Source organism: Nilaparvata lugens, chromosome X (assembly GCF_014356525.2).
Source record: "Nilaparvata lugens isolate BPH chromosome X, ASM1435652v1, whole genome shotgun sequence".
NCBI lineage: Eukaryota > Metazoa > Arthropoda > Insecta > Hemiptera > Delphacidae > Nilaparvata > Nilaparvata lugens.
Window position 1 is genome coordinate 14,055,453 of NC_052518.1, and position 19,129 is coordinate 14,074,581.

Genomic DNA, 19,129 nt, shown 5'->3' on the forward strand with positions numbered 1-19,129 from the left:
GCATACATTGTACACGTGGATAAGCAAAGTCATTTGAGACCTATTTTGTTTTTTATGCAAGTTGATTGTATTATTTTTCCTCTAAGCTAAAGGAGGCACCAACCATGCTTATTAGAATTAGATGCCTTGAAAGATCATTCTAGCAAAAAACTAGGAAAATCTGTGGAAAACATCCATGCAATGCATCCTCAATTAGGTCTATTCATAGTAAAATACATTCATGCATTTTCCACTGCATCTGATTTGTGCGCATCAATATAGATACTCAATGAAGTTGCATGTTATTGAGAGATTTATTTGAAAATGGATAATTCCCATTCATAACCGATGTAGTCGATTCTGCATGGAGTATGTGATCATCATTATCAATCAAATGATATTGAAGAAAATCAAGATATCTGCTAGTACAATTTCCGCCATGATAGTTATTATGAAAACATTTCCACTCTTCCTCTTTCAAACTGATTTTTGTTCAGAAGGAAACCGGGGAATAAATAGACAAAAATATAATTTTTGTTTTAGTAAATTTGTTTTTATTGATTACTATTTTTTAGATATTTATCCAAAAACACAATGCTAAGAAAACGCTATAAAAATGCCGTATTTGGGTGTGTCTCTGGATTTTTTTCTCGAATATGTTTTTTAGTGCGCGTGTAGAAGACCAACTGAACGTGTCTGAGAAATCTGAACGTTTCCCGGCCTGTAGATTTTCAGTTATGTTAACCGGCGAGTGAGTGAGTGTTAATGAATAAGTGAGTGCTATTTCGCTTCTAAAAGTTAATATTGTTTATATTTCGCTTTTATGACTGTATCAACAACATGGAAAAGCATAAGTTCTGGAGTCAACATCTGAAATATTTTTTGAGATTATAATCATCTGTAGTATAAGCCTATAACATAACAGAATCTTTATGCACTTCTTGTTAAAACCTTCGTATGATCTTTAACAGCATGAGGAAAAGTTTTATCTCGAACAGCAATCAACTGGAGTATATTCTATGATTGAACTACTCCTATAATCAGAGACAGATTATCTAGGTATTAACTTTATATTAAAAAATATAGGTTAAACAGAATTAAACGGTATCTTACTCTGTTTTAGCCTTGTTATAAGAATCATACAAGCTTCAACAACATGAGAAAAAATTTATCTTAAAACAGCGAGCACCTGAAACATGATTGAACTAATCTATGATTGAACTATTCTCTACTCGTGAACCCCTAATATCAAGAGGCAATAAAAATATTCATTTATTTAATAAAAAGATACAATATATATATACCATGGATAACCATATCAAATATCTGATAATAGACAAGGAAAATCATAATACCATAACCAGTTATAACTACTGATAACTAATAAAAGTTACATATGAATTTCAAATTAATTCCTTACTACCATATTTGCTTGCATAATACGCGCACCTTTCATCTAAAAATCCAAAGCAAAATTCTTCGTTGCACGTCATATTCGGGATTTTCCAAATTGAGACAATACCAAAAGGCTAATAAAGTTAGCATTTCATAATATATTTGAAAAATGTATGCTACCTTCTTAATACAATAATTCACGTTTTATCATTCATCAATTGATTATACTGTAGTTGAAAAATTATTAAACAGAGTTTTCAATAAATACTTAAATTATACCTATATTTTTACTCTTTTTTTTGGGCGCATGATGCGTGAGCAAATACGGTGATTACAAAAAAGTTAGAAAATAAGATTCCATGATTTGCGGTTTATTCATTGCATTCAAAACCACTAATCCTGAATTACGAGATACATATTTAGAAAAATTCAATACATTTTTCATCAATAGGTTCTAAACTTACATACATTTTCATTTGTGATTGACAAAAAGAAACATACTGTGGTGTAGAAACAAACATAATGCGTGACTATGCAATGAATACCGGTATTATTAATATGAAGACTCATCTAATGGAGAAAGTACATTTAGTTTCTTCAACATGAGCTGTACAGGAGCTAAAAACTACAATAGAGTTTGAAAATGTGATTTTCCTCAATAATGACAATGGCGAATGAGGGACCTCCTTTAATATAATAATAGTTATATAATAAAGCAAAGAATGGACTTCCAACACACAAAATATTTCCCCTTAAAGAATGTTCTGCTAAATAAAATAACAAAACTATACCAAAATTATAAAATTTGCTAGATAATATATATTGTGAGAATGTAGTAGTGATGAGATGAGGCAGGATCAGTATTGCTGCAGACGATTTGTGATGTAGCCTTGATTATCTAGATGCTATATATGGAATATTATACACCATTAGATAGCATTTAGACTAATCATGGCTGGACCACTGTTCATGACCTCCCGATGCTCACTGTGTTGTTGATGCAGCAAATCCAGTTGTTGGTTGCCGAACCCTCCATGTCAGATAGTAGTGCGATAGTAAGATTAAAACTATAACTGCAAACTATCTGACCGAAGGACTCAGCAATAGCGATCACTCGGCGTCGAAGAAGGTGCTAATGTTTGTGTTCTACGTCGTGAAGATTAAACCCAGCCATCACAACCAAAGAAGAATTAAGAATAGTATCTATTGATGTATCACAAAATTTCCGATTCGAAATTTAATGGAAATGTATACAATACTAGTGAAAACTATATGAATTAATATTCAAAATACAATTCGAAATTCAATATGAATAGTATACAATACTATATAAAACTATATGATTTAATATTTAAAATATGATACAAAGTAGAATGAAAATTCATACATTATTATTGAAATATATATGAATTCATATTCAAAATATTATTTCAAATTGAATGAAAATTTATGCAATACTGGTGAGAACTATATGAATTAGTAGTTTGAAATTGAATGGAAATGTACACAATGCTCATGGAAAATATATATGAATTCAAAATATGATTTGGAATAATATGAAAATGTATACAATACTAGTAAAAACTATACAAATGCAATTTGGAATAAGGGTAGAGAACATCTTTATCAGAATCGTCAGCATCCAGATATCTTCTAAAGGAATCTATTTATTCTATCTTCTGCGAAGAATAGAAAATTCTATTTTCTTTAATCAATTTCATCATAAATACTGTATTATCCAGATGAAAGTTCATCCAATGTTGGAAACTATACAAATGTAATTTGAAATTCATGTGAGAATAATCTCACCAACATTCTGAGATTTCTACTTACTTCTCTACACATCGTATATTAATTTCCTACATATTATATACTGGAATATACTAGAAGTTTATATTTCAAGTGTGAATATTGTACATGCTAATCAAATATGAGGTTCAGATAAATTATCTACTGAATTGACAATGTATAGCGCAAAGCATCGCTTGCTTTATCAATTCACTCTTAAAGTTCATAAATTTTCATTTGTAATTGACAATAAACAAACATACAAGGTGTTGCTATAAAATAACAGGTTTATTGTACAGAAGTATTGCTGCAGAAGATTCGTGATGTAGCCTTGATACGCCCAAATGCCTCTATGGAATATCATACACCATTAGAGAACATGTGGACGTCTCATGGCCAGCCACTGTTCATGACTTCCCGATGCTCACTGTGTTGTTGATGCTGCAAATCCAGTAGTTGGTTGCTGAACCCTTCATATCAGATAGTATGTCGATAGTAATATTAAAACTCATCTACGAACTATCTGACGGAAGGACTCAGCAATACAAAAATTAAAAAAAAAAACAGAGAGGACTCACTAGCTCAGATCGTCCCTTATCTCTTACTTAAGGCTGTGCAAAGGCTAAATATAAACTTTCGACTGGTGATATTTTTCAAAGTTTTTCGATTTGTATATCATCAAGCTATCAAAATGAAAATTTTTTCTCTGGAAAACATTTTGTTCTTCAATCATTACTCTTTGAGATATGAGCACCTAAAGTTTAACTTCTTGGGACAGAACATTTCAAACTCGTTAAGAGGTAAATCCATGACATTTGAAGGATAAATTCTTCTTAGTATTGTTGATGTAGTAAAACAAAAATTTCCCAAAAATATAGGTTTTTGAGTAAGTTATTCAATTTACCAAAAATAACTCAACTAAAAGTTATTTTTTGTAATTTTTATTAAATTGAATAACTTTCAAAAATTGATATTTTCAGAAAATTTTTGTTTCACTAGATCAACAATACCATGAAGTATCCTATCCTCTAAATCTCATGGATTTGTAATGTTCTGTCCCAAAAATTCAAACTTTGAGCGCTCATATCTCGAAAAGTAATGATCGGAAAAAAAATGTTTTCCTGAAAAAACTTTTTCATTTTGATAGCTTGATGATATACAAATCGAAAAACTTTGAAAAATATCAGCAGTAGAAAGTTTATTTTCAGCCTTTTCACAGCCTCAACACACTGCGTCGTAGATGATGCTCATGTTTGTGTTCTAAATTGTGAAGATTGAACTCAGTCATCACAACGAAGGAAGAAATAAGAATAGTATTGATATTACAACATTTATGGAAACAACCAATACAATGAAAAACATGTACTGTACTGATTTAGTTGATAACTTCGGTAGATTATACAATAACGGAAGTTGTGCATACAGAAAAATTCTCAATTACATGACTGTAACTACAATGCTTCATATATAGATCACATTTCAATAAATAAATAGATTAAATACATTATTATCAAGGCTTTGAACTGTAAAGTACTATAAACAAAACAGTACAAAGTACAACCAATAGTTTTTGGATTGAAGATCTCATATATAAAATAACGAATACAATTATTATGTTGAAAAAAATGTTTTTGGATTGAAGATCTCATATATAACGAATACAATTATTATGTTAAAAAAATGAGCAATGAAAGATATGTAATCTATACTCTCCTTCTCGAATATATATGCTACGATAATATGTGTATTTATGCTTGTGGTAGGTGTGTGTGCAGGATAACTCGTGTCAATTTTCGTCCAGGAACGCATCCAGTGTGAACGCAACCCAGAAATGATGTTTGTTTATAGATATCCCAATGATTGAATAAAAATACAAGATATTGTCACACTACAAATTTATTTAAAAAATCAAGATACCGGTTTCGGTTGTTACACTATTATCAATCTCTGGTAGACAGAGTTCATCTGGAGTTTACCAGAGATTGATAATCATGTAATAACCGAAACCGGTATCTCGATTAAAAAAAAATATATGTGGTTGACAATATCTGGTCTTTTAATTTAATATTCTTTTAATCCACATCTACTCAGAAAATTTCCCAATGATCTCATTCCACTACTGAGAAACGAGAACTTGAAATATTGTAGAACACTACAAAACGTGGAACGCTTGAGTGTAACTTTACCTAATGGTATTCGCCTGTGAGGAGTCTGATAAGTTTGCGGAAACTGTCCGAGAAACTTGTAATGTAATCAAGAGCTGCTTGAATGTGGGCAGGATTCTCCTCGTGTCGAGAACTCAACTTCAACCATCAGAGTTGGGAGGTCAGCTATTTAGGGCATGTATCAATTCCCGTAATAGATCAGTGGTCAGAAAAAGGCAGATAGATAGGTCACAAGCATAAGGAAACATAATCGAGTTTAAACATCAGAGTTGAGAAAGTTAAGTTATATAGAGCATGTATTGATTCCCGAATTATTAGCTGTCAAAGGATGAGAAAACTGAATTAGTTAAAAGCTTAAAACTACAGAGTTGAGAAATTGCAGTGTCAGCTATTTAAGGGATATGCATTCATTCAATGAATAAAAAAGTAAATGGTCAGATGAAAGGATGTGGGAACTAAATGAAGTTCAAAGATCAGAGTTGAAAAGATTGCATTCTGTGGGGTTGTATAATGCCCCAAATAGATGAGCGAGTGAAGTAGCGGTCGTAACAAGGGAGAAGAAACAATGTGGAAGCAAAACCAAGTTGAAGTGACTCGTTGACGATTTCGCCGAATCGGAGAAGGTTTTCCGCGTTCCAAACAACTTTCTGTATCGTCGTTATGTGCTAAACAATTTCCTCTTGTCCTGCGAACGTTGGAATGGAGATGGAAAACAATGAGATTATTCAAAGTTTGAAGTGAACTCTGATGTTTTCAACACCGATAAACATATTCCAGTGGTTAGCCCGCAGCCACTCATATTTGCAGCAATTTCATTCATGTGAATAAACAATTGAAAATTATCACCCCTAATTTTCATTAGCAGTGTTCAAACGATTAATTCAAAAGTACTCTTACCAATTTTCGTTGTTGCTATTCAATTCTATAGGAATAATTAATTGAAAACAATAATGTTTCCGCTTTCTATACCCAAATATGGATTTATAAGTATTTTTCTCAGTTTATACTCTAATATAAGCATCTTTCTCAGTTTCCATCCAAGTTAATACACGTTTTTTCCCACATAATTTGTTTGGAAAACTCAATTAAATCTTTAATTATCATGATGTATAGCAGCTCAAAAATGATATTCTCGAAAGCGGGTTTCAATTTATTGTCCTTTCCATATCAGTAAGTATTCCTCGAAACTCGATCGATCTGGAAATGTTATTCTCAACTTTCATGAAAATTAAGGGGCTAGGATTACTTTTTTCAATTTTCCTATCCTCAAATAAGAGATAAATTTGGTATCATAATTCGATTCCCTCCAGCTGGCAAGGTAATCTTGTGTGCTGGATGGTTTTTCTCTCGTGGTAATGATGAACTGTTTTCTATTTGTTTGTGAAACATTGTTTATTTTTGTGGGTTATGTGATGTATTTTACATTATTATGTAATCTGTTTCTTGAATTCTAGATGAGAAAATAGTATGAATATCCACATATATGAGACGTATAATAGGACAAACGGTCCTCATAAATGTTTCAATTGGTCAAGCATTGCTAGTAATAGCCTATCAACACAGATGTTACCACGGAAAGGAAAAACTTTGCAGATCACATGGGATTTGTTGGGTTGTTGAGATTGGGTAAACATGCCGTTATCCCAAGGGCTTCATGCGTTTATTGTTGGAAATAGTTCACTGATCTTGAATGATCTACGATGTTGTTTCTCAGTTCTTTCGTTTAAAGAGTGTAGGCTATGGGAACCTTTTTTGTTTACAACTCTCAAATTCTTACGGTCAAGTGGAAAGCATGTCATAGGGATGTAGCAACACCACTGTTTTATAGATAAACTAGATAGATAGAGAGAGCCGGAGAGTGTACCCTGAGAATATAATAGTATTTACAAAAAATAAGTATTGCCAATGATAAACTGCTGTCAAACTACCATACGTAAAGTTTAAAGCTATTATTATTATTCATTTATTCATATGCAAATTGTATCACTTGAATACTTTTAAACCAGTAAAGTAAAATGATCCGTGGTCTAGTATATTACGTAACAGCCCAGAGATCAGGGATCAAACCCACTTATCACCAAAAGGTTTTAACCAGGTCACTCCCGCGTTATCGGATGGGCACGTTATATTGTCGGTCCCCGCTGAAGTATGACAGGTGTGGGGCCCATTTTCGGCTTTAATAATATATTCAGGTGAGGTGGGACCTTTCCGCAAGGTACTCCCCCACCAACAAAAATTCGTACGAATTCACTTTACTTACTTCTGAACTTCTATTGATTTTATCTTCCTCTATAATTATGACGTGAAAGCTATTTGGGCTTTGCCTGTTGCACTCAGGGTAAATAAGCAAAATAGTACCTAAAATCTTCCAGGTACACGGCTTTTTATTTTACAAATAATTATAATCCCAGCAATACAGAACACCATATTTGGATAGTTTCAGATTTGTGGTGTGATTACTTTTATCCAATATGTTTACAGTAAAAATTATGATTGAATTTAAAATCGTTTGAAATGGAAAATGCACTTTAAGCAGTACCGATCGTTTCGACCTGGCGGTGGTCATCAAGAAATTGTGAAGGATTGGTTGGGATAATAGGGTGATGACCCACACCAGGTCGAAACCAATGTTACTGTTTGAAGTAAGTGATTTTTCCATATCAAAAGTTTTTAAATCCAATGTCAAGTTAATATTGGAAAAGAATGGATGCACATCACAATTATTATTAAGTATCACTTCAAAAAGTATTCCTTCACTCTTATTTTCTCTCTCTCTTTTTCTCTCTCCCACATCTCAGATCGATTTACGGTACAGAAGAGTTGTAATTTGCTTATAATAATTAAACCATAGTGCACATTCAGTTCGGAAAACTGTATCAAAAATCTAATGAAATCATGGTGGATATGCCTTTATGAGATAAAGCATCTCTGATTCATTATTTATTTTTTTTAGATAATACAACAGCCTCAACATTGGGCTTCACCGTCATGACCAGGAGAATGTGCAAACCAAAAAATACAAAGGTAAAATCTCTTCTTCCCTTCACCTAATTATATCATTATCGTAGATAATAGATTTGAAAATAATATAAAATAACTGCGTAGGATAGGCAATTGCTTATAGAGTAACATAACAAGAGGAGTTGAGGTGTAGGATATACAATGTGTTATACAATTTAAAATAGTTGAGAATTACTCATAATCTTCAATCAGTTTTGACCAAGGTGGACATTCTTCGAGAATTAACTTCAAATGTATCAAAAGAATATTCAATTTCCATCTTTTTTATGAAATGGATCCTCTGTCTATGCATGATGTGAATGGTCATCAATCATCGATAGAATAAAAACATTGGAGCTATATATCAGTAGTGGTATAAGAAGAATAGTATATTTTTATACTTTGAATTTCATGCTTGTTTTTTGGAGGTGTATGAACTGAACGAAACTCTGAAAATGTGTGTAAAATATTCAATGATAGAAAAACGTTTTCCTAAATCCAGAACACTTTTCAAATCTGGAATAGTGGAGAAAAGCTTTTAAGAACATCTTTTCATTTTTGAAAAAGGGTTTTGATAATTGACGTAGAAATTGTAATATTTTGAAAATATCTCTGTCTACCTCTCTTTTGCCATTCGAAACTAGTGCGATCTATTTCAAATCTTCATACAGCGAGGGATATTATAAAGAAATTATCTAATTTTTAGATTTTCCTACGTTTAAAGGTTAGTTATTATTATTTTATTATGCTTGCTCCCTGTCTGATACGAGTTTTCTCTCAGATTCTATTCGAATCTCATGTTGTAGGCTACTAGTTGAGTAAAAAACCTCTCTAGATTTACAGAATTGTTTTTTTCAATGTTCAACCAATTCAAATACAGCGTAGATGATACTTCTATTCTTTGCTACCTGTGTGATACCAGTTCTCTCAGTTTCAATCCAAGTGCTCGTAAAGTAAAAATACATTTCGACCAATAAAAATTGCAACAATTGAAACCGTGGAATAGTCCAATAATTGATAGAAATCAATGGTGGGATCAGTCTATGTATAAATAAGCTGCAGCTCGAGACTAGATAGTGCAGAAACATAATGGGGGCTGCGATCAATATAGGCTACGGAGAGAGAAGCGTGGAGCTCTCTGATACACGAGCTGATAAATCCACAGCGATTTTACCGGCCAACCGCATGTTCTATTTGATTGTTTGCATGAGCTATCAGATTGCTGATATGTCTGTAAGTAAAACGCTCTTTCACACATGCTTACACTCCACTTTGCAATGTCATTACGAGTATTTAGAGCTCGATTTACTGTTGAAAAATAATCTACTTCGATTTCCATTTGATGCGTTTTCGATAAAGACTTGTCTGTCAGATTTCAATGTACGAAAATTGTCAACGTTTTTGTACAATTCAATTGTTTATATTTCAATGTACGACAAGTACATTAGTTGTGGTGTAAACAACAATCAGTTGTAATGTGGTGAAATAAGTTGCTTTTTGGGCTTCCATCATTTCATTTTTTGATAAATCTCCAAGAACAGTCAAGGCTTATCTTCGTATCTTCACTCTTGTAATGTTGTATTAAACCATCACTAATGAGCATAAAAAAGTTTAGGAACCGAATGATAAATACTTCTCGATAGAATGACGAATTATGATTTTATACTAAGATTATTCACATTCTTTGTAAGGGCTACTCGTATTTATGTAAAAATTAAAAAATCAAAGTATTCTTTTTCCAATTTTATTATATTAGAAAGTGAATATTCAATACAGCATTTAATTTGGATTTTCGTTTAATAATAATTACTAAAATGAAGTTGAAAAAAGGGTTCTTTGAGGTTTTTAATTTTTACATTAGTCTATCACTATGTATTAATTAGTCTATCGCGATGTACGAGATTCTTGATTAATTGATAACTTTATTAAAGTTCGCAGATCCTTTGCAATGATTAATAACCAATGATCAATGACTAACATTGAAAGGTTGGATAATGTGAATTGTATGAGATAATAATATAATATCTCGAGTAATACGGTAAGGCAGAACATCCAAAAGGATTTCTCTGCCGATAAAAGCCATATGAATAAAGAAATTAAAAAAATTTAGTTACGACTACGACAGTGAACATGTATTTCTACAGTATATAAATGTGATTCACAATAGTTTCAATTTTTAAACATACTTTTCCGATTAAAATTACTTTTGAAGCTGATTTAAGGGCTACGAAATTAATAGTCTCTGTATATGCACTATTTTGGATATTTCACAATCTAGTAGTCTTTAATAGGTAGCATTTCATTTAGTTAAGCATGGTACTTTTTCAATTCAAACGATATGAAATTTCTAGTGTAGGTTGTCAAATGATCATTTAAAAATGTTAGTTTCCAAAATTTTTGGGACAAAATTTGGTTTAGATTTATTATTGTGCTAGTTGCATTAGGAATTTTCATTTTGTTTCGTAATTTCTTATCTTTCATAATTCTACATTTTGTTCATTCTACTGTTTAATGTTCATGTATTCGTGATCCAGTGCAAGTGAGTGAGTTTGTGATCAGAGAGTTAGTGGATCCAAGATCAAGAGATCAGAGTATATCATAAGTTGAGTGGTGAACCTATCTTTTTTGATGTCATCTGAACTCGAAGAATTCATCATTACATCATATAATTGTCAATGAAAATAAATTATTTGTCAACAAGTGATCATCCATTTAACTGTACTACCGAGCACAGACTTTCTATTCAATTTACCTATCTTAAAATACAAGCATATCATTCACAAGCAATGGAAAAAGTTGAAGCTGCAGTAATAGGTGTGGGAAAAATCAAAGTGCATAATAAATGTGTGTAAATAATAAATTCCAACATTAACTGTGATACAATCCAATCACTCGCGTGATCACTCGCGTCTCTGAAGATAATATATATTACAATATTGTTTCTATAAGTTTTTGACAAATCAATATTTATGACATTATCGTAAATTGTAGCTGGAAGGAGATTAATATCACCTACAGATGAATGTTGTAAAACTATCAAGTCTTTTCAAATCTATTTGAGCCTTGCATTTTAAGCTAATCACAGACTGTTAGGTTGGGCTGTAGCTATCTATAGACTGTAATATTGGAAAACGCTAATACCTTGTGGTATCATTGTAAATAAATTTTAGATTAGATTAGAATTCTTTATTCATGTATATTACAATATATACTAGTCTATACACTAATTTATATTAAATGTATTGCTCATTATCCAAAGAATTTCACAAAGTATGAACATTTATAATGAGAATAAAGATTGAATGCAATTCGAATAACGATATTGCGATGTAAGTACGTAAATCGGCGGTGTTTCAACAAATAATTGTAGAATATAACATAATATTCTTTCAATAACACATGACATGGATGTGGTGGAATAGAGCTGTTGGAAATTATAACTCAAAGTGATGTTTCAGTGAGAAACTTGAAACTGGATATGATAATTATGAATTATGTATAACATGGAGATGAGATATGGAAAATAGATGAATGAATGAAAGGGAGATTAATTATTTGGCATGTAGGGTTAGACAAATTCAGTCATTTTCTCTATGAGATATTTTTTCGAAGTTGTACTGAGAATAATAAAGAATCATTAAGAAATAGAATAGAATAATTCTCACTTTTTTAAGGTTTTGTATGCTACTAGTCTGATAGATGTTTTTTTGAGTAGATACATTATTCATTATACATTATTTTGATCTTGTACTAAAGAGATTGTCAGTAAGGTGTAAAGGTGTAGGTGGAGCGAAAAGTGGTGTACTGTGAGCTACCCCACAGATTGTCAGGTTGGAGCGATTGTGTCGAGTGTTAGCACGCGCTTCTCACCCTCGCGGCGGTGCTAGGGGGTCGCAAGGGGTGTGAAGATTTCTCGTATTCGATTTAAAAACAAACTTAGGAAGGCCTTGGAGGTCCAAGGACTGAGCTCTGAAAGGTTAGCGTGTTAGTTTAATGCCCTTTCGGCTGTTATCTGGCGTCACTCTTTTTGGAGGGCTGAAGGGCCCAAAGGCGGGACGTGTGGATGCACGACTATTGATTAGAGAGAGAGCGGAACAGGGAGCGAGTGAGAGGAAACGAGTGACACCACTATGTGGTAGGGTGCCCTACTGACCCGTTTTAGCCCTATCCCGATCCTATCCCTATTCCCATCCCCAGCCTTATCAACAGTTCCCCCCTCTCCACAGGAAGCCACCATGATTATCAACGTTTCCGATTATAATTCTGTGGAACACGTGGCTCCAGTGCACACTGCTTAACCAACTATACTAATTAATAGTTGTCAAACAACTCAATACTCAATCAATGCTCAAACAACTATATTAATCAATACAATGTATATATACTATACTATACTATACTATACTATACTATACTATACTATACTATACTATACTATACTATACTATACTATACTATACTATACTATACTATACTATACTATTCTATAGTCTGTCCAGACTGCCATGAGCCCTGAAAGATTAAGCCGACCCTCGCTCCCCCACGCGCAGGCACACACGCTTGGCCTACATGATGCGCCATTGATATACTATGTATACTACGTAGTATACAGGTAGGCAGACCGTCCCTTTACTCACACACATAAAAGGAGACTGCGCTTTTGTGTGTGAGTAGAAGGAGGGTCGGCCTAATCCCTTAGAGGTCATGCCTGTTTGGACAGAGTATATACCACTGAAAACTATACGAATATAAATTCGAACTTGAATGAAAATGCATACAATACTATTGAAAAATATATTAATTAATATTAATATTTAAAATACGATTCGAAATTAATGTGAGAATAACTCACCAACATTTTGAGATTTCTACTTACTTCTTTACACATATTACATTAATTCCCTACATATTATATACTGAAATATACTAGAAGTTCATATTTTAAGTGCGAATATTGTACATGCTAATAGAATATAAGATTCAGATGAATTATCTACTGAATTGACCATGTATAGTGCAAAGCATCGCTTGCTTTATAAATCCACTCTTAAAGTTCAGAATTTTTTATTTAAAATTGACAATAAACAAACATATAATGTGTTGCTATAAAATAACAGGTTTATTACACCGAAGCATTCCTGCAGAAGATTCGTGTTGTAGCCTTGATATATCCATCATACCTCAATGGAATATTATACACCATTAGATAGTATGTGGACATATCATGGCCGACCACTGTTCATGACTTCCCGATGCTCACTGTGTTGTTGATGCAGCAAATCCAGTTGTTGGTTGCCGAACCCTCCTGTCAGATAGTAGTGCGGTGGTAAGATTAAAACTATAACTGCAAACTATCTGACCGAAGGACTCAGCAATACTGAACACACGGCGTCGAAGATGGTGCTCTTGTATGTGATCTACATTGCGAAGATTGAACCCAGTGGCGGATCTACGGGGGGGGGGCTTTCGGACTCAAGCCCCCCCCCCCCCCCCCAAATTTTTGGGGGGCCTAAATTTTTTTTTTGTAAGAATGTAAATTTTATACAAATATAATTAGTTTGAAGCTGGTAAAGTATATTCATTGGCAAGAATGACCTAATTCCACTACTACGTCTTCAATTGTGATGATGGCACTCTGGACTTACAAGAAAAAGGGGAACATGAAGGCAAATTCAGAGCCTTGTTAAGATTTAGGATTGATGCTGGAGATTCAACGTTAAAAACAGCGACTAGCGATGAATGACAGTATTAATTCTCAGACCATCACTTCAAGTCTCCAAACAAAAGTTCCAACTGTGTCCCCATCATTATTTATTCATCTCCAGGCAGTAGAACTATTTCGAAATATTAAATGTACGATGTACTTAAAAATAAATCCTTTTCATATTTTTAATCTGTCTTTTATTAACTTTAATGTATTTCATTATTAAATAAATAAACAAAACATCCTGAAAACTTTTACTGTGAAACACACGTTTTTACTCCATAAAACTTCAACAATTAACTTCATTAAATGTAAGCCCTTTCACAAAATTTTCCCCTGTTCAGCCCCCCCCCCAAAATAAAATTCTAGATCCGCCACTGATTGAACCCAGTCATCACAACCAAAGAAGAAATTAGAATAGTTATAGTATTGATGTATTACAAAATTTAAAGAAACTATGAAGATAATGTAGTTCTGTAATGACTTTCAAATTCAAATTTTATTTATTCAAACTCACAATATTCACATTCAGAATCAATAAGAAAAACAAAACACTCAGCTCAGTAAGATAAAAAATAAATAATGGAAGATTAATAAAATAAATACTGGTAGGTTTTATTAGAAATACGGTAAATTTGTGAATTGGAATAAAAAATACTACCTTTATTGATATATTTGCTTTATCATACAATAACAAAAGTTGAGTATAAATGACAGATTAGTATAGAATGTAGGCTTAATATGCATTACATTCTGCACTCTCCGATTAAGGTTCGATGCACACAATGCGACCAGCGGTTAACATGCGATTTATAACTAATTATACCCAATGATTATGCAGAATTGAAGGACAATTAGCAAAAGTAAGATGCAATTACAAATCGCAAAGGCTTTATTGCATGAGCAAAACTTAACACTTATTGCAATGAAAAAAAGTTGATTTTTCCAATTGTGAATTTCGTTTTATTCTACTTTATCTTCTGATTATAAAGTAGAGCCTGCAGAATATTGATGGAGTGGCGCGAATAATTTTCAACCTGGAATGAAATACATGTGATCAAGTGTACCTCCATGCACTAGGAGCGCGGCGCGTTTCAAATTTAAACGTTTTTGTATGTAGTGATAATTAGATATAATTGCCAGAGCCATAACCAAGTGGGCTTCAAGCACAAAATTCTACTAGAATCGCAGCTGATTCACCCCATGCGCAACGTAACATTCAAACCATGTTCTCTACTATAATAGAGAGATACAATATAGATCAGCTCATACAATATAATTTATTATGATATCGGTCAATTGATGTAGTTAATTTCGTGCGATTATACATCGCATGTGACTGGAACCATACGTGTGCATCGAGCCTATCGGTCACTTGATCAATTTCGTGTAATATTATAAATCGCATATGACTGCAATCGTAACTTTAAATGCTCATGTACATTACATAACGGTTTAAGAACTATAGTTTGTATAAAATAAGTGCAGACTTGGCTCTTCATCCTAAGAAATTACAGCGTTGCCTAATTGTGTAAAACAGCAACTTTCTCAAATTTATAATTTGACCACAAAATCATTTGTATAATATCATACCCAATATTCCAGTAGTGCTGAAAAAGTTTCAGGGTTTAAAGATTAAAAGGAGGGAAGTCATTTTTTTGATAAAACTGAAAAAATGGTTGAAATGTTTTCTTTTGTTGAAATATCACTTCTCTCAGAATTATGGGGTGTTCTGATGAGTAAAGATGTTATATCAAAATAACAGAAAGAATGTATCCTCCAAATTCATGTGTGGATAATACAAGATTTATTATTTCATCAATTTATGATTATGTTCATCAATATATTCTACGTGAAATTCCTTTTTCATGACCAAAATATGATATTCCGACTACTCTTGATGATTTGAGAAAAACTCAATTATATCTGAGAAACTTTCTCGCTTTCACCACCAACTAATCTATTGAATTTTCTAGCAATTTCTGGAAAAGTACTGTTTGTGATTAAACAATCATTAAACAGATGCGCTAATATTACAGAGATATTGCGAGCAGATAATTTTGAAATCATTGAATTCTAACCATGAAATTCATAGTTACTTGAATATACTAGAAGTTTATATTTTCAGTGCGAATATTGTACATGCTAATCGAATATGAGATTCAGATAAATTGTCTACTGAATTGACCATGTATAGCGCAAAGCTTGCTTTTTAATGATAATAATAATAAATAAATTCACTCCTAAAGTTAATAATAATGTTTATTTTAAATTGACAATAAATCAACATCAACATACAAGGTGATGCTATATAATAACAGATTTAATACACAGAAGCATTGCTGCAGAAGATTCGTGATGTAGCCTTGATAAGTCCAGATGTATCTATGGAATATTATAATATATTAATAATAATAGGCCTATCGAGTGACCTGGCTGGCTCAGGTCCGGTAGAGTTTTCAGGTCGCAACTGATCAATTTCAGGGCCTGTGACATGACCTTTCGACTGCTTTTTAGGCAGCCGGGGCCGACGGTAACACGGGAGTGGCCCGAGATAAATATCTTGCCCGGGCCGGTAAGATAATTTGACAAGTATAGAATGGGTACTACAAGTACCCTATTTAGTTTTAATAAAGGGTACTAAAAGTTGTTATATTGTTATTATTCATTTGAATAAAGTAGACACTATAAGTGAAGTGATTTTTTGGCAAGTATCTATAGTACTTTAAGACAAGTAATATAGTAATTAGGAGACAGGATTCCGGAAAATACACCGTGATTCAAAAGAATACGGTACCACAACTTTGAAAATTGATAACTCTGCAAAGAATAAACGGAGAGCAAAGCACTATCAGTCATCGATTAGAGGAAGCTCTGAATTTTTTTTAGTTCATTATTTAGTCCCATTGGCACTCATCTGTCCGTGCCTATTTGAATGAAAACTACGGCCACTCCTTACTAGTACTACGGAATATTATACACCATTAGATAACATGGCTGGACCACTGTTCATGATGCTCACTGTTTTGTTGAAGCAGCAAATCCAGTAGTTGGTTGCCGAACTCTTCGTATCAGTTAGTCTGTCAATATAGTAAGATTAAAACTATATCTACAAACTATCTGTCAATATAGTAAGATTAAAACTATATCTACAAACTATCTGACGGGAGGACTCAGCAATTCTGAACACACGGCTTGAAGATGGTGCTTGCTCTCGTTTGTGAATTAATCTTTTCTCTAATTATAGTCCAGGCAATGAATGTTCTAAAAAAGGTACATAGGGAAAAGTTTTGAACACAATTTTTAGTCCCACAGTTCTTACTTGGAGGGTGAACATATCAAAAGTCCTCACCCCTACCCACTGTGCTGAGGGGGTGGGGGGTGGTTTGAAAGTATCATATTTTGGTTTTTTTGAATATATCTGGAACAATATGCGTCTTTCGCACATTTTTATCGAATACAAAATTAAAGCTCACAAATTACTCTACAAGTTTCATCTGTAGCATTTTTCCATAGTTTTCTAGATATGAGCTCTCGAAGGTGTCACATTTTGAAGAAAACCCCTTCTGGCTCCAATTTGTTCATCTTTTTGGCCTTTAACGATTAATTGAAAAAATCCTTGCTAATTATGAGCTTATAGAGCATTATATTCTCTTAAATTTCATGTATTATTTTACGCATCTCCCTACGATTGTTGCAATAGTTATAGTGTTGAGTGTTGAATCTTCAGTTCAACAACAATAGATCAATTGACAGGGAAATTTGGAGGGAATGTTTGGAACACAATATTCGACTTCGCAGCTTTGTTTGGACTATAAGAATATCAAAAGTCCTCTTGTGCTTAAGGGATAAGGGTGGTTTTAAAGTTGCATTTTTTCATCTCTGGCTTACACGCTTGTATCTTGGAAACAATGCTTTTCAGCGACATGACTAACTGAATAAAAATGAAGCTAGATAAATTCCCTACTAGTCTTGTATTGTAGATTTTTGTGATATCTTCTTTAGTTTTAAGACAGTTTTTCATCCAACGTTTTTCACTTTCCGGGCTTATTACTCAACAACACTGCATCGGAAAAATAAGTAGTGAACGTTGGGTTACCATTCAATTCTCTTCAATTTGATGTATTATTTCACCAGTTATGCTTTCCATCAATTTTTATAGAAGCTTTAGAGCTATCTGGCTAAACATGAAAGGGTAAAAGAAAGGAGACGGGGCCGCGCTATCTGTGCACTAGGCTATTGTTCCAAAAAGGTGCATCCTCAAACTCTCGACTAGCATACTTTATTGTCCTCTGATTCCGCTTCATTGCTCTCATTAGTGGCCCCGTGTGCTTTCTTGAAGGCAATTCTAGCTGGTAGCTAGTAGCACCAACTTATCTATTACTTTGCACTATACATAGGCCCATGTTACTTTTATTCTCTGCAATTATTGGATGTAAATCAGTGATCAAGTATTTTTAATTATTGTATTATTCCCAATGGTTCATTTGATGAAACTCAACTTGCTCACAAGCTGTATGTACAGACTAAATTGAGTTACATACAATTCAATACTTATTGAACGTACGATTTTTTGGCGTACTTTCGAATTCTATTAGATTGAACACAACTTGGCAAATATATGATGTGTATGATATGTTTGTCAAGTCCCATTCGATCTCATAGAATTTATAAGGACGGCTAACAAATGTACGTCAAAAAATCGATGTGGGCTTTACACACCACGTACGTTTCACTAAATTTATACTTGTCATCGATAGTAATGTGTGTGTTTATCCAATCACTGTATGCCACCACTGGTCTATAGCTGAAAGTGCCTTCAAGTAACCACACTGGTCCACCAATATATTGCTTGGAGTGGTAAACCTAACAATAGACCACGAAAATGTCGAAATTTAATAACAATAGGTGACCACTGAAGGGTCTTTAGAACTTCTACCTGTCCATCATTGTTTTCGGCGGCCCTGTCTCATTTCTTTAACCCACATGAAATATATATTTTTGGAGAGATAAAAGTCAAATAGAAATATGTGAATTATAGATCATAACAGATTAAGTTTTAAAAATTAAGAGCTTTTTGGGACAAAATTAGGCAAAT

At 33.1% G+C, this 19,129-nt stretch overlaps 1 protein-coding gene across 2 annotated transcripts in view; it reads left to right on the forward strand.

The window, feature by feature from the left end:
• LOC111044901 (cAMP-regulated phosphoprotein 21) overlaps positions 1-19,129 on the forward strand; it is a 182,091-nt gene that overhangs the window by 6,091 nt on the left and 156,871 nt on the right. For both annotated transcript variants that reach the window (XM_039442476.1, XM_039442475.1), the window contains exon 2: positions 8,281-8,351. The gene's annotated coding sequence lies outside the window, so the exon portion shown is untranslated. The remainder of the gene's footprint in view (positions 1-8,280; positions 8,352-19,129) is intronic.